Here is a 13,655-nt window from a genome sequence, read left to right on the forward strand (position 1 = left end):
GGGTGAAAATGTTTGACTGGCCAGTACAACTCACTACTCCCTCCGTCTGGAAATACTTGTCGGAAAAATGAATGTATCTAGACATATTTTAGTTTTAAATACATCCATTTTAATTCATTTTTGCGACAAGTAATTCCGGACGGAGGGAGTACTTATTACTGGGATTCCATTAGTCAAGTACCCATAGCATGGCAGGAAAAAGGAGTATAGTAGTGTCGACCAATGGCAAATGGGTTCAAGTCAACTCATCTTGTGTTGATGACTAGGACTCACACATCTCTCTGTCATGAACGAATCGCGCATGATAAGTTGCCTCTCCTTTCATTCTACCTTCTTCTCTTTTTCTTCCATGGAAATTTTGGGCATCCATGCACATGCTAAAGAGGTGGCCCGTTAATATACCCGATCAAAACGACAGACACATCGATCATGCGAGATGAATGCCAGCTAAGCTCATGAGGGTTAACATGCATGTAAGTCATGTTTTAGGTCGAAATTAAGAGCCATATATAGAACCTAGTCATGTTTTGCCTTTTCACTCTTCTTCTTTGTCCATGCAAGTCCACATTTAATTAGGCTTGGGTAAACCCTGTCCATCTTTCACACTGAGTTGTTGGTTAAACTAGTTGGTATATTCAGTTCTACAAATATGTGATTGTTCATCACAATGATGTAGAGGTCAAGGTCAGCCTCTTTTCGGGACAAAAGTGTTCAACATATATGTATCATCGTAGTTCATTTCTCAGTCAGATCAATAAGAGTGTAGTACAGTACTAGTGCACAAATCAATAACAACACTATGGGCGATGCCTAGAGATTGTTTCTAGGACAAAAGCCTTGATGGATGGATGATAATAAGATCCCCAAGTTGCCACAATTCAGAAGATGAAACATTCTCGTCAAACTTCTCAGGCATCTATCAACAACACACACATTGATGACTAAATAACTCTACTAATTCTTCTCTTCTCCTAGTTAGGAAATGACTTATTGCGTACCATGGATGTTGATGGCCATCTCAGGTACTTAATTACTTGCCAACAACACAAACATCTCCTAAAACAGAGCCTTCTTACATTCACTCAGGGTGAAACAAATCATTGACATTTAATTAACAATGGAATTGTGTACGATATTTATTTAACTGGCGGTGTTAGCCTGCACTCGATAATTTTTCAAAAGAAAAACTCATGTTCAAACTTTTAAAGAAAAATTGATTCTTCGTCTACCATTTTATTCGTGTCCGACGAGCCAAAGGTGGTGCCGACACATGCGCAATAGTGCTGACAAAGATGGATAACATGTATGTGGTAGTTTTGGCAAAGATGGGTTGAAACATACATTGTGTTGGCGACAATGCAAGTGAGACACGACGCCGGATGAAGCCCAAATGCGAATACGAGATGTAGAAGAGTGGCCTTAATTTGTGGTAGTAGGTGCTTGTTAGGTTGACACTGAGGCAAAACACAAGGGCAAGGTGGCAGCATGGACCTATTTAATAATGATAAGAAGAGGGGAGTAGATAGCATGTGTGAGAGTGGTTTGTTGGAGACTCTCGTTGATGTCATGCCGAGGTAGGTGATGGCAGAGCGGAGGTGGGTCAAGACAGGGTGAGAGAAGGGGAGGAGGGTCGGCTTATGGAAATGGGGTGGGGCAATTTCGACTGTCATATACTCAATCTTTGGGGGGAAACAACTAGGTGTACCAAATATGTAGTTCTTACTAAATAAGCATAATTGATATATTTCATATCGCTCAATATCAATGAAGTGTTAAAGGAGACTAAAAGCATCTCAATCTGAAGTTGCGCCATTAATTCCATGGTTTCTGTACTATTGGTACCATGTTATTCGTGTCCGACGAGCCAAAGGCGGTGCCAACATATCCATGGTAGTGCTGATAAAGATGGATGACATGTATGTGGTAGTGTTGTCAAAGACGGACTGAAACACACGTTGCGTTGGCGACAATGCAAAAGCGGCATGATGCCAGCTGGAGCCCAATGCGAATACGAGGTGTAGGAGAGTCGCTTGAATTTGCGGTGGCAGGTGCTTGTTAGGCCGACACCGAGGTGGAAAAAAAGAGCAAGGTGGCGGCATCCAACTATTTGATAATGATAAGAAGGGGGAGTAGGTAGTAGGCGTGAGAGTGGTGTTTGTCGGAGACTCTCGTCGATCTTACACCAAGGCAGGTGATGGCAGAGCAGCGGTTGGTCAGGACATGGAAAGAGAAGGGGAGGAGGGTCGGCTAATGGAAATGGAGTGGGGCAATTTCGACCATCATATATGAGCTAGGTTGTATCATGGAAAAAAGTGTGTCTCGAGGGAAAACAGCTAGGTATACCAAATATATAGTTCTTATCCAAATAAGCATAATTGATATCTTTTGTATCTGTTGATATCAATGAAGTGTTAAAGGAGAGACTAAAGGCATCTCGATCGGCAGTTGTGCCATTAATTCCCTAGTTTCTGTACTAGTGCTACCATTTTATTCGTGTCCAATGAGCCAAAGGCGGTGCTGGTCTAAATTACTTATATACAATATATATTCCTTTTTCTTATTTTCTATTTTGTTTTTATCTGCATGGCTAAATTATTTATATACAGTATATATTCTCCTTCTGAGAAGCATCTTACTTCCATCCATCTCTTCTTTGATAAAATAATTACATAGATAGTTGTTGTTTTAATTTATTATAAAAGGGTGGCCTGGCATGTCCTTTGGATCTGTATCTCGCCTTGGTTTTAACATCAAATTTAACGGCCAAAATACATGTACTATGTTTGTTTTGTTTTGTTTAAAGAAATCCCCCATCTATTTGTTAGATACCCAAGCTGATTTTTTTCATATATACTTCCTTCGATCCATATTAATCTTCGCTGCTTTAATATAATTTTGGTATAAAGTTGTACTCAAGCAGCAACAGTTAATATAAAACGAGGAGAGTACGTTATTTGTCACGCCATAATTAGCTATTGTGTATTCGTTGTCAGCTTATCTTTTCTTCTGCATATAAGTCGAGTTAGTTAACATATTTATACTGCATAGAGAAATAATGGCTCGAGTCACCATTAATCAATTGTAAAACTTGGTGACCAATGTCCTGTCCCACAAACATTTTTTTACGGTGCGTAGCTCCCTAGATTCTTCTTCTAGACAGAAAGCAATTCGGGTGAAGCTGATTTCAAGAGCTCCATCTTTTGTTGCTAAGCAGTTTTAACATGCTTTGTCTTATCTTCTCTTTTCACATGAGAGGTAAGAGTATAAAATAGATCTGATCCGTTGATATCATTAATTAGTGGTCTGATTAACTCTTACCTTCTTACCTCACATGTCAAAAGAGGAGGTAAGAGGAAGCATGTTAAAATTTGCCCCAGTGGATTTACAAGGGTGAAAATGTTTGACTGGATGGTACGACTCACTAGTTACTAGGATTCGATTAATCAATTACCTATAGCATGGCAAAGGAGTATAGTATCAACCAACCAATGGCAAATGGGTTCAAGTCAACTCTTGTGTTGATGACTAGGACTCACACATCTCTCTGTCATGAACGAATCGCACATGATAAGTTGACTCTCCTTTAATTCTACCTTCTTCTCTTTTCTCCATGAAAATTTTGCGCCTATGTGCACATGCTAAAAAGGAGACCGGTTAATTTATCCGGTCAAAATTACAGACACATCATTCATGCGAGATGAATGTCAGTTAAGCTCAAGAAGTTTAGCATGCATAAGTCATGTCTTAGCGAAAATTAAGAGGCAAATATTGTTGGTTGTGAGCTGGTCATATGTTGTACTTTTTTTACTGTTCTTCCTGTCTACGTCAGTCAGCATGTAGGCTTGAGTGACCATTGTCCATCTTTCTCGTTACACTGAGAGTTCGATCGGGTGAAGCATCTAGCTAAGCTAGCCCTGGTACCATTCATGATTGAACTACTTCTTTTCCTTTCTGACGTCAATTTTTTAACATTTCTAAAAATAAATAGAAACTCATGTTGTTGTTTGTATTGTAAAAAGGATGGCCTACGCTGATCTATTGTATCTCAGCCTTGGTTTCGACATCACTTCACATTTAACAGCCGAAATACGTTTGGATAGTTTACATAAAAGATACTCACATTTGTCTGTTAGATACCCAAGCTGATCCTTTTTTTAAACATACGTACTACAATTGTATCTCAGCCTTGGTTTCAACATCACATCACATTTAACGGTATTTTGTACTATGTTGGATTGTTTACAAAAAAGATACTCACACCTCTATAGTAGAAAAAAGATCAGCCAAATTCGGGTGAAGATAATTTCAAGGGCTCCCTCTTTTGTTACTACTTCGGTATTTTTGAATGGTGAAAATGTTTGACTGGATGGTAGAAAATGGTTAAAACGACGGACGCATCGATCATGTGAGATGAATGGCAGTTAAGCTCAGGAGGTTTAGCATGCATAAGTCATGTCTTAGTGGAAATTAGGAGGCAAATATAGAACCTATCCAACTAGCCATGTTGTTGGTTGTGAGTTGGTTATGTTTTAGTAATTTTCTACTCTTCTTCCTATCCATGTCGGTCAGCATTTAGGCTTGAGTGACCATTGTCCATCTTTCTCATCACATTGAGAATCCGGGTAAAGCTGGTTTCAAGGGCTCCTTTTGTTGCTAGCACTCCGGTGATTTAGAATGGTGAAAATGCTTGACCCGAGCGGTACAACTAACTAGCTACTTATACTAGGATGATTTGGCATTGCATAGTAAAGGAGTATTATTCAATCAACCAACCAATGGCAATGGGTTGTGGTCAGCTCTTGATGATTAGTCATGGACAAATCGCACATGATAAGTTGCCGCTAGCTCCTTTTTTCCCAATGGAACGTAACAGTGAAAAATGGCCCGTTAATCATATCAAGAAAGGATAGACACATCAGGTGAAATGGATGACAGTCAAGCCGAGGAGGTTTAGCATGCATGCATAAAGCTATGTTTTATTTGGAAATCAAGAGGCATGTAACATAGTCTTCTTCTTTTCTCTTCTGTGTCTCGAGTTGGCCGAATTAACTTATTGAGTTTGGACACCTTTTCTCTCTTGAAGTAGTGCCCGAGTTGCTGCCCTTCTTGTGTCCCCTCCCTGGAATGCAAGACTTAATCCCCATATTCATTAAAATCTCTGTACCAAAATGTAAGCTTTTTTTTGCCTAGGGTATAAAAAATGTCTTACGGCTTTTTTGTTACGGAGGGAGTGCTATTTTGGCTTAAATATTGATAAGAATGTAGTAGCACTGCAGATTGACGGGCAAGACCACAACATGTACATGACGATGGAAGATTGCACAAATATTGCTATTAGGACAAAAGCTTGGATGGATGGATGATAATTAAGATCCCCAAGTTCCCACGGTACAGAAGAAGGAACATTTTTGTGAACTTTTGCAGCCATCTATCAACCACGACAAAAATGGCTGCTAGGTTGTCAACCTTTTCCGGCAGAGCAATGCTAGCTAGCTTGACTTACTTAGGAAATGACTTATTGCGCATCATGGATGCTGGCCATCTCAAGGACTTGGGAACAACACACACATCTCCTGAAGTAGAGTATTCTTACGTTCACTCAGGGTGAGAGAAATCATTGCATTGCTACATTTATTTAATTAATGGTGGAACTGTGTGTACAATGTTTATTTATATGGTTGGGTTAACAGGCACTTGATTATTTTTTCAAAAACTCTCATGCTCAAACTTTTTAAGCAAAATTGATTCTTTGTCTGCCAAAGGCGGTGCCGACACGTCATTGGTAGTGCTGACAAAGATGGCTGGCATGTACACGGTAGTGCTGGCAAAGATTCGCTGGAACGTACGTTGCGCTGGCGACAATGTAGGCAAAGCACGACGCCAGCTGGAGCCCCAATGTGAATATGAGGTGTAGGAGAGTGGCATCAAATTGCGGTGGTGTATGCTTGTTAAGCTGACACCGGGGCGAAAAAGAAGAGCAAGGTGGCGGCATCAGGCTATTCGGTGGTGATAAGAAGAGGGGACGAGATAGCATGCGGTGGAGTGGTGTGTCGGAGACCCTCATCGATGTCACACCAGAGTAGGTGAGGGCAAAGCGGCAGAGAGGTGGTTGGTCGGGAGAGGGGAAGAGGGAGAAGGAGGATCTGCTTGTGAGAATGCAGTGAGCAATTTCGAGCATCATATATGAGGTTGTATCATGAAAAGTGTATATGGGGAAAATCAGCTATGTATACCAATATATAGTTTATATGTAACGAGGCATAATTGATATCTTTTTTATCACTCAATACCATTAACTAACAATTTTGAAGGAGACTAAAGGCATCTCGATCGGTAGTTGCGCCATCAACTGCCTAGTGAGGTGTGGCATCGAGACGAAATAATGCATCGAGGGAACTAACATGAAGCACTTCGCTGACTTTTGTTTATAGTCTGTATTTAGCACATGTAAGCATCTGACATTGAAATGGAGAACACTTCTATGCTTTTATTTTTCTATTTTTTTTGTTCGATGACCGTCTAGTTTTGTATGTAGATGCCCTAATACTCAGAGTGAAAGAAATCATTGTGCAACATAAGGTTGAATTGTGAGTATGATGTTTATTTAAGTGGCCATGTTAATAGTCACTCAGTTATTTAAAAAAAACTCATGTACAAACTTTTGAAGGAAAATCGATTCTTCATCCATGTCCAGCGAACCAAAGGTGGTGCCAACACATCTATGGTAGTGCTGACAAAGATGGCTGACATGTGGGCAGTGGTGCTGGCAAAGATGCGTTGAAACGTACGTTGCTCAAAAAAAACGATGGTGAAGCACAATGCCAGCTGGAACCCCAATACGAATATGAGGTGTAGGAGAGTGGTATATGCTTGTTAAGCTAACACCGCCGCAAAAAAACAAGAGCAAGGTGGCAACATCAAGCTATTCGGTGGCAATAAGAAGATGGGAGGAGGTACCATGCGGTGGAGTGGTGTGTGAAAGACCCTCATCGATGTCACACCTGAGTAGGTGAGGGCAAAGCATCAAAGAGGTGGTGGGCCGGGGAGGAGAGAGGGGGAGGAGGTAGTTTATGGGAATGCAATGAGCAAAACTGTCAAGCCGTATCACGAAAAGTGTATATGAAAAAAAATAGAATGCCAAATATATAGTTTCTATGTAAGTAGGCATAATTGATATATATTTTTTTCGCTGGTGCCACTAACAAACGTGTTAAAGGATACTAAATGCATCTCAATAGGCAGTTGCGTCGTCAACGCTCGGGTGGGGTGTGGCATCGGCGCTGAATAATTCACCGAGGAAACTAACATGAAGCGCTTGGCTGGCGTTTCTTTCTATTCCGTATTTAGCACATGTAAGCCCCTAGCACTGAAAGAGAGAACATGCATATGCTTTCAAAAGGTTATGTTTTTTGTCCGATAAGCGTCTAGCATTGTACGTAGATGCCCCAATACCATGGCAGAGATAACTTTTTTTTGCCAGAAAAACTTCCGATCTATTCATCCAACATCATGACAGTACAAAGAACACTAGAAGTAAAAGAAATTACATCCATGTCCATAGACCACCTATTGCATGCATTGTCCTTGCCAGCTTATCTTTTTCCTATGCATATAGTACCATGAGTTAACCCATGCTACCAGTAATTAATGGCAAACCTTGGTGAGTCACGTCTTGCTGAACTAGATTAATCATGTATGTTGCTCTCTTCTCTTCTAGAAAGAAAGCAATTGAGTTCAAGCTGATTTCAAGGGCTCCCTCTTTTGTAGCGCTGAGGAGTACTGTAGTTTACAAGGGTGAAAATGTTTTACTGCTGGGCAAGCATAACAATGGAGTATTAACCAACCAATAATGGGTTGAGGTCAGCACCATATTTTCATTATTGTTTTAGTTCAAAGCGGTATATTAATATATATGCTTGTACACATGACATGGCTTAAACGTACGTCGGCAGAATGTAATAGTTCATATCAACGATATCAATAAAAATGTAATAGTCATGTGGATCAACGAACAAGACCGCTGCCTCTGCGTGGATAACAAGATGATCGAACAGTGCACACGAAAAGTAGCAGCCACAAAAGCTAAGCCTTGATTGAATGGAAGGATGATCACACAATCCAGAACAGAAACATTCTTGTCAACTTTTGAAGGCATCTATAAAGCAGAGTGAAAGTCTGTTTTGAAACTAACTAGATAGGATTAGTTACCAAACAGTGTAGCAATGGAGTATCAATCGACCAGTGGAAATTGGTTGAGGTCAACTCTAGATGACTAGGACAAATCCCTGTCATGAACGAATCGCGCGTAATAAGTTGCCACTAGCTCCTTTCTCTCTTCATTTTTTTCCATGGAAAATTTGCACCTCGACAAACATGGTAAAAAAGATGGGCACTTAATCTGGTCAAGATGATAGCCACGTCATGCGAGATGTATGACAGTCAATTTAAGGAGGTTTTAGGTGGAAATCTGAGTTAGCAGGAGTAGTCCTACTCGGCATGACGAAGAAATGACCAATATTTTACACATATTTTTTTGTGGCAAGTTAGATTCATGGCGCATGTGCTATGTATGCAACCGATCCATACACAACGTAGTCATTGGCTAACTAAACTTTTGTCATTGTAACTAACCTCATGAATAGTGTCCAACCACACATCTCTATCATGAATGAATCACGCATGATAAGTTGTCGCTCCTTTCTGTCTTCTTTTTTTTCATGGAAAACTTGCATGTCCATCCACATGGGGAAAAGATGCGAGATGAATTGATGACATCTAAGTTGCGGAGTTCTATTTTAGTATGCATAAGTCATGTTTTACCTAGGTGGAAAATCAAGAGGCATCTCCAGAATTAGTTTAGTTAGACACCTTTTGTGTCACATCATAGATGCCAGTCAAAATGATAGCCACATCATATATTTACTTAGATAGCCAAATCATGTTTTACCACCAAGTCGTCAGGTTCTTCTTTTCTTTTTCTCTTCTGTGCTTGTGCGACAGGCGTAGTTGGATTAGTTTAGTTAGTCTGGACAGTGGACACCTTTTGTGTCTGGGGATATAGCCTGAATTGATGCTGCTCCAGACTTCTTCCCGAGATTCTTGCACAAAACCATCTTTTCATTATTATCTCGTTAGTTTGAAGTTGGTATATATTCTTGTACACATGACATGACTTTAACGTCGTTAGAAAATACATCTCGTGCACGCTGAACGAATTCAGCTACAACAGAAGGAAAATGATGCATACTAGGCCTTTTAACTTGATAATTAACGTCTCTAAGGCGGACCCGCAAACCGCCTTGCAGGAGTCCGGACACCCGAAACATAGGAATCTGACACCCCCGGCCCACCCAAAACCCTTCCCGGATGCCGCGACTCCATCCTCTCTATTTTTTCTCCTTCCTTCTTTCTCTCTTGCCTTCGCCGCCGCTCACTCACCCCGGCCACCTTGCCACACCCCTGCCGGAACTCTACATCCCCACACTAGTAGAAAACATTGTAAAACCTGGTGAGCTATGCCTTGGGTCGTCCCGATCGGACACATAAGCTGATTTCAATTTTCAAGGCCTCATGTTGTTCGTAGAGGCATAATTCTGAAAGGGATGAAATGTTTTTTGACTGGATGATAAAACTAGTTAGTATGATTAATTACCCATGTTAAAGCAAAGGAGTATCAATTAACCAACCAATGGCAATGGGTTGGGGTTAACTGATGATGACTAGCGTCTAGCTAGGACATACCCCTGTCATGAACAAATCGCCCATGATAAGTTGCCGCCTCTTTCTATACTAATCTTTGTGTAAGTACTTAGCTTTTCCATGGAAAATTTGTTTGCACCTCCATCCACATAGTCGGACAAGGGCAACGTTAAAAAGATTGGCCAGTTAATCCCATCAACACAACACTTATTTTTCTGCACATGGATGCTCTTCTTCCGTCGTTCCCATCTATTGAGATTGTTTGGAGAAAAAAATCCCATCAGCACATCATGCATGCGAGATGAACGGTAGTTTAACTAGCTAGCATGCATAGTTGACTGAATCAAAATTAGCAGTCAGTCAGTCAATCAGTCAGGTCTTCAGTGTCCAGTTTTACGCAGGAAATCAAGAGGCATGTAGCACGCTTCTTCTTTTCTTTTGCTTTAGTATTACACAACAACAAGTGGGCTGCCTGAAGTTCAGCTTAATAACTCCACAGACAGACTTAGCCTTGTCTCTGGAACGCTGCCTGCAGTATCATACTACTGTAGTGTAGTTCAAGTTCATTTCATTTCTTAACATCAACCAGATCAAGACCGCTGCATCTGGATGGCATGGATAACAAGATCAATATGATGACGATGGAGCAGCTCTCGCTTTCTCCTTTTCTTAATAAATAAAAGATGATGGATGCAACAGTGCACAAATAAAGAAGAAACATTCTTGTCCACTTTTGCAAGCATCTTTCTATTGCACAAAACACCAACTATTGGAATCGAATTTGCTCAAAACACCTACCCTTCAGGTTTGTAGATAGCACGTATTGGTGTAATCCGCTGTAGATAACTCTAATCAATGACATGATTCCTAATAGTTGGCGTGTGCAAACTATGGTCAATAATTGATACACGAGTCGAAATTTTACGGATCAATAATTGACACATTTATGGTTTTATTTTTTTTATTATTTTAAAATAATTTTGAAAGAAAAAATCCTACTGAGCCAACAAGTTGTCAATATCTTCAAAAACTGTGGTCCAGATAAGCTAAAAAGTTCTCAACTCAATACTAACTTTATGGAATTTTTAAATGCTAAGTTTTAAACCAAAAATTGCAACGAGCAACAAAAGCTGTGGATATTGGCAGTTTTTATCAGTCAACTGACGTGATCGACCTTTTATTTTATTTTTTTGCCACATGTGCACTTACAAACTCATTGTTTATCATGTCAACACAGTAAAACGATTAATTAGAGCTAACCGCTAGGGATGCAGAGCGGCGCCCGATCTGCCCCGCTTCCAAGTCAAAATATGTGAGCTTGGTTATAATTTCTCCGGGCAGATTTAGCTTGGTTTGAACTAATCACATGTTTATGCGGGATGCCCGCCTGCACCCCTACTAACCGCAATGGGTTACACCACTTTCTCTTTGTGTCTGTGTTGGTTTCTGCAGTGACTGTGGATAGAAAAGGGCCGGAGAAAGCTGCCCACAGGAAAGAAAGGGAAGGGATAGGTGCCTTTGTTTGGTCATTTGGTTTTTTGTCCGCACTGCAAAGTTATTTATATACAGTATAGATTCTGCTTCTAAGAAGCATCTTACATACTACTTCCATCCATCCATCCGTTAGATAAAATAACTAGATACTCAATCTGCTGTTTTTGTTGTATCAGCCTTGGCTTCAACATCGTATTTAATGGCCGAAATACGTGTACCATGTTTTGTAGTATTGTTTATTAAAAATAAATACTCCCATTTGTATGCTACAGACAGCCAAGCTGTTTTCTTTTTCTTGAAGAGACTACAGTTGTGACACCCAAGCTCACGCCTTTAACTATTGCATGGCTCGAGTTACGATTAATTAATTTGTAATACTTGGTTAGTAACGTCTTGTTGTCCAGATATTTTTCTAGTGTGTGTTGCTCTCTTCTCTTCTACTCCCTCCGTTCCTAAATACTTGTCTTTCTAGGCATTTCAACAAGTGACTACATACGGAGTAAAATGAGTGAATCTACACTCTAAAATATGCCTAGAAAGACAAGTATTTAGGAACGGAGGGAGTAGAAAGGTAGAAAGAAACTCAGGTGAAGCTGATTTCAAGGGCTCCCTGTTGCTACTACTCCTATGATTTAGACTGGTCATAGTGGTGATATCTTAGCCGGTATCATGCAATTGAGAATAGCAAACACGCTAATGTGACAAAAAATTAAAGAAGAGAGAGATTTAAAGTAGCATAAATAGATACTGTATCATATTAAATACTATGCTACTTTGTATTATGCATGGTAATAAATAAGATAATCTGTACTACTGGGCACTAAACCCTAATAAACACACAGACCCTACGTACGTTGTGCAGGAAAGAACCCGCTACTGAGCCGACCCACTAATAGGAATAGAAACAGAGCAGGCCGTAAAATCACAAAAACACAGACGCTACCAGGATTTGAACTCACGACCCCCCTAGAGAATTGAATGAGTGCACACCGTCTACCAGCTGCTTTTGATTAATTGCAGCGCTAGTCGTTTATGACTACATATATCGAATATATTTTAGACTCCGTGAACAATTTTTGAAAACGAAAACTTTTTCAAAATCGTAAAAAAGAATTTGGAAACACTAATATTTTTCAAAATCCATGATTTTTTTAATATGCAAACTTTTTTGAAACTGTGAACAATATTTGAAATGAGAACATTTTTTTGAAACCATGAATAATCTTTGAAAAATTGGAACATATTTTGAAATTATGAATACATTTAAAAAGTGAGAACAAAAATTGAAATTCCGAAACTTTTCTGAAAAATTGTCCGCACGGGCAAATTTTGAAACTCCAAACTTTTTTGAAAACATGAACAATTTTTTTAAAATATGGATCCGCAAAAAAAGTTTGCGTTTTCAGAAGAAAAAAAGTGTTCGAATTTCAAAAAAAAAAGGAATTGTTTAAAAAAACCGGATCTGCCACTAGTTCATATAATTCCTCGCAAGTTATTAATCAGTCAGGCTTGCTAGCTCCACTGGCTTTGAACTCTCTACATCATGCGTGAGGTTTGGGGTTTGATTCTCAAAATCTCTTTTTTCCAACTTTTTACCAGGCGTGCTTGGGCAGTGCAGCCAATGGGTCGGCCCAATCGGCGAGCGCCCCTTGCCTAAAAAAACAAGTTTCTAGAAAACACGATCCTACCCTTTATTATGAAGAGGTATGAACAAATCTCGTCCCTTGGTGTGTTTATGGGGGGGGGGGGGGGGGGATACCAAAATGTCATGAACGAATCATGCATGATAAGTTGCTTCTCCTTTCTACCTTCTTCTCTTTTTCTTCCATGGAAATGTTGCACCTCTATCCACATGCTAAAAAGGTGGCCAGTTAATATATCCGGTCAAAACGACAGACGCATCGATCATGCGAGATGAATGACAGTTAAGCTCAGGGGGTTTAGCATGCATAAGTCATGTTTTAGGTCGATATTAAAAGGCATATATAGAACTTTTGTCATGTTGTTGGTTGTGAACTAGTTATGTTTTGGTTTTTTACTCTTCATCTTGTGCAAGTCGGTCAACATGCAGGCTTGAGTAACCATTGTCCATCTTTCAGAGTTCGTTGGGCTTGCTCTTTTGTTGCTACTAGTACTGCAGTGATTCACCAATGTTTGACCGGTCGCGGTACAACTAACTACTCCCTCCGTTTCAAAATAGATGACTCAACTTTGTACTAACTTTGTAGCTACTTACTAGGAGTAATTACTCATTGCAAAGGAGGAGGAGGAGTATTCAATCAACCAACCAATGGCATTGGGTTGTGATCAACTCTTGATGACTAGGATTAGGACACATCTCTGGCATGAACGAATCCATGATAAGTTGCCACTACCTCCTTTTTTTCCATGGAAAATTGCACCTCCACATTGTCGATCCAAGGGGACGTACGGTGAAAAGATGGCCAGTTAATTATATGAAG

The sequence above is a fragment of the Triticum aestivum genome, chromosome 3D (genome assembly GCF_018294505.1).
Source record: "Triticum aestivum cultivar Chinese Spring chromosome 3D, IWGSC CS RefSeq v2.1, whole genome shotgun sequence".
NCBI lineage: Eukaryota > Viridiplantae > Streptophyta > Magnoliopsida > Poales > Poaceae > Triticum > Triticum aestivum.